Source organism: Heteronotia binoei, chromosome 3 (genome assembly GCF_032191835.1).
Source record: "Heteronotia binoei isolate CCM8104 ecotype False Entrance Well chromosome 3, APGP_CSIRO_Hbin_v1, whole genome shotgun sequence".
NCBI lineage: Eukaryota > Metazoa > Chordata > Lepidosauria > Squamata > Gekkonidae > Heteronotia > Heteronotia binoei.
In genome coordinates, this window is record NC_083225.1 from 108454917 (window position 1) to 108459418 (window position 4502).

The following is a 4502-nucleotide window of genomic DNA, read 5'->3' on the forward strand; positions in this document are numbered from 1 at the left end:
GGAGAGGGAGGGAAAGACAGTAAAGATGCCCCAGCCATGCCCAGGCTCCCTGGCTATTGCAGCAGCCTTTGGAGGCTGTGTATGCTGGAAGGTCATCTGTGTGGAGCTATTGATAGGGCCTTTCATGAGGCCACAGGAGCTCTGCAGTCCTTTCTGAGGCTGGTTGGCAGAGAACAGCTGGAGATGTGTCTCTCTCTGAGGTAAAACTGTTTTGGGCAATGTGTTCAACATTCTTGGGCCTGTAGGAGGCAGGCGCGAGGGAGTAAGCCACTGGGATGCCAAAGATAGGTGACTGACATATGATGGGCCAATAGTGTGTTCTCACAGTAACAGCCAGAACTTAGGTTGATTGCATTTTTACTGACAGAATCAGCTTTGCTGGCTGGCAACAGCCACTTGGACGGGAGAGAGGAGTGGACTCAACCAATGGCACACAAGTACTTTTGATTGATAGTTTGACAGGCCAAAGACTTGTACCATACGGTCCCACTGAGCCCCAACGAATCAGGATGGTCAGAATTGCCACCATGCCAGGAGAGTTATTTATAACAGATTAGGAGCTTACTCCAGTCCTGAACTTCTTCTCTAACCTGATGCAAAAGTCTTCTGGATTTTGCTGGCAAAATGCTCTCTGCAATATCATACAAGCAGGTAGTAGGCCTCAAACATCCAAGGATGCTGTCCACATTCTCAAACTGAATAAACTGAAAGTATAATCAAACAGCTGGACAAGTTGGCTCCCTGAAACTATCTAACCCTATCACTACTAATGTTGCATCCCAGTTGGTAGGGGAACATTTTTTTTCTTCTGAAAACAGGTCACAGCAGGCCGCTGAGCAGTCCAAATAATATTGAATAGACAAAAGACATCCTTGCACACGCAGGTTTAGCTATATACTAGCTGAAGAGGCAGCCAAAGAATCCCTCATTCATATAAAGTGGATGGATGGGCCAGGTAGGTTTGCCAGCCTCCAGGTGTGGCCTGGAGTTCTCCTAGAATTACAACTGATCTTCAGACAATAGCAATAAGTTCCCCTAGAGAAAATGACTGCTTTGAAATGCGGATGCTATGGCATTATAATCTTCTGAGGTCCTTGACTTCCCTGAACCCCACCATCCCCAGGATCCAAACAGAAATCTCAAGGAATTTCCCAGTTTGTAGTTGGCAACACTAGTCATTGAAAGCTTTCTTACAGTTGACTGTATGCCATTTCTCTAGAGGAAGATGGCCTAATCTCTAACCTACAGGGATGGGCATGAAGTGGCTCATGAATGAAAATTTGTGACAAATTTTGCTTGGTTCATGGTTCTTGAAGCAATGTCAATGGAAGAGCAACCCGAATTTTGGTTCTCTTTGTGGCTGTTCATGATGGTTTGTGAACTGACATATTTACAGTCAGACTATTTCCATTAAATTAAACTTTACAAAGCTCCAACTGTTTAGAAAGCTCCCTTAGCAACTGCATCCATGTCTCCAAGAAGGCAGCATTAGAAGCAGTCCTGAGAGAAGCCATGTTTTTGAGATGCTCTAAGAAGTTAACATTCTCCCTTCAAACCACCATGAAAAGAAGGTTTCTTCTACACACACTAGGCAGAATCTCTCTCCCTCATTTGCGCATTTGTTTGTTTGTTTTGTTTACATTAGGTTTTTCACCAGATGGAGCAGTCTGCTATGGTCCAGTTTGTTATACATATTTACAATGTTACCATCACTTTCTGCTTTATATATAGGCTGGGCCTTACTCTTCAACTTCCTTTGAGAATTACTTGATGTGTAGAAATTTTTGTTTGAGCAAATAAAAATCCATATTGCATCTTATATTTTAGAAGATGGATGGAAAGGAGAAAGACTTAAGGCAGCATACATACTGATCTGATCTAATTTCCTTCTAATACAATCAAAGTATGGACATAGTTGGGTCATCTCCAATGATACAAGAAGAGAAGTGGCTTGCATTATAGGACAGAACTACAACAGAGCGTGAAAAAAAATCTGATACATCCATGAAGGAAAAGCCTGTCATAGAAGTTTTATTTATGAACATATGAAGCTGCCTTATACTGAATCAGACCTTTGGTCCATCAAAGTCAGTATTGTCTTCTCAGACTGGCAGCGGCTCTCCAGGGTCTCAAGCTGAGGTTTTTCACACCTATTTGCCTGGACCCTTTTTTGGAGATGCCAGGGATTGAATCTGGGACCTTCTGCTTCTCAAGCAGATGCTCTACCACTGAGCCACTGTCCCCTCCCCTTTGAATATCATGAGGTAATTCTATTGAGAATCCTCAGTTCTATTCAGAAGCCCTCAATATCAGCTTTCCCTTAAAGGCCAGGATAGATATACTCTTTGGGTACCTGTGGAAAACCATTCCTCTTTCACCTCACAATAATAATCAGTTTCTGAACTTCCTAAATCTGTATTAGGGTTTGAACAGGGCAATTTTTCGTAATTGTGGAGTTCAAGGATATTACAGCTTTTCTGCAGAACTGTTCTTCAGGTCTTGTCTTGCTGTCACTCAAGTGTTAGACTGTAAATTTATTTCACAGGTTAATAATGTAAAAAATACACATGCTTCTTTGGTAATGTAAGGAATATTAAAAAAAACCACAAATGAATATTAAAAAAAACAAATGAATATCATTTTGGAGGCAAGAGATTACTATATACAAAGTTATTTTATTTGGATAGTATTTGAAGCATATTTTTCATTTATATCATTGGTCAACCATCTGATTAAAAGTTAACTGCAATTTTATGGCTATTGTTCCTGCCTGCCCTGTACTTTTATTAGCCAAATTTTTAATTAATTTCCTATTACTGCTATATACAAACAAAAAATCTATTAATATGTCTCCATCCCATGCTGATAACATGCCCATCTCAAGAGAAAAATTTCTATGGAAAAAGTATTCACTGAAGATCTATTGAAAGTTAATACTTTCATTTTCAGCAGTGTTTCATTTATCTCTCCATTGAAAGCAGCAGTAAATGAATTATGCCTGAGCTTCATTTATATTTATTTGGGGTGAAAGGGAGAAAGTCACTGAGCCCAACTCTGATCTTATGACAGAGAAGGGGAATTGTGTCATTAATTTCAACAACAGCAAGTACTTCATAGTTATGGATTGCAGTTTCATAAAGTTCAGAGGCATGTCTAATTTCAAAAATATGAGCAGGGCTATTAAAATGAATAGGGCTGGCAAGATTATGAATACTAGTTAATATGTATGTATCTCTAGGAAAACCAGCAATATGGTCCTTCAAGATTCAATATAGAACCTTTCAGTCAAGTCTTTCTATGTGAAGTTCCAACATTTCATAAAGTTTTTATGATCCAGTTTACTTTGTCAGTGATAAGGCCAGAAATTTAGGGGAGCAGTTGCTGGTCTTGACTATAAAGAATATGGATCACCTACCATGATCTTCTGCAGGCCAGAGTTGTTGGCTAGATTATTTGTTTACACAGCAGAATTGCCTTACTTATTAAGGATTCAGTTCATGAAATGCCTTTTTCTTTCATAACGAAAAATATAAGGAACACCATGATGGATAGGAAAGAGTAGAAGATAACCTTCTTAACTACAAGCCTATGCTAGGATTAATAGAGTTAGAACACAACTTGCTCCTATGGAGGTTAGACAAAGAAAAAGAAAAAGAGAGCAAGATCAGTCTTTGTGTGGCTGTATGAAGAAACACTATATTGTTCATTCCTTCCAAGAAGCAGGGCTGGTGCATTCCAGTCGGCCAAGTAGGTGGCTGCCTAGGCTGGGCTGGTGCCACAGGGGCTAGCACCCCCTCCCCACCCCTGCATATGCCCACCACCCCAATGCCCCTTCTGCACTGCCACCACACTTGCCCTTGCTGCTGCCTGCCTCTCTACCACCCTCCTGCACCTCGTTGTCCAGGTGTGCAGTAGTGGTGGTGGTGGGTGAGTGAGATCTGTGCCCGGCTTTTGGGGCAGGCTCCTGGGCTGGCCATGGTGCTGGCTCTCTGGTCTCGCATGGCTAAGTCCCAGCTGGGTTGGGAAGGAGACATCACCTGCTGCTGCTGTGGCTCTCCTCCTGGGCAGCCGGGCAAAGCTGGCCAGATGCACTGGCCCTGCTCTGATGGAGAAGCCCAGCTAGTGAGCAGGAATCTCACAGCCCACTCCCCAAAGAGGGCCTCCTTCAGCCCATCACCTCTTCCCTGGCAGCACAGCAGCTTACACGCAAGGTGCATTCACATGCCCTCAGACCCAGGCAGTGCCCCTTCTCCACTAGGAGAAGTCCCCGTAGCCACCTCACCCTAGGCCAGTCTTTGGCATCCTGCTCCAGAGTGCCCTTGGACAGGTTCATGGCCTCTGCAGTGGTTTCACCACTGCTTCCCCATCCACAGCAGCTGAGGTGGCCATGTCTGGGCTGAAACCTTCCCACCACTAAGCTATGGCTGCCTAGCTTAGGAGAAGAGAGGACAGGGTGGTCGGACAGGTTAGGATGCCAGAGAAAGGGTGGGCAACACCAGAGG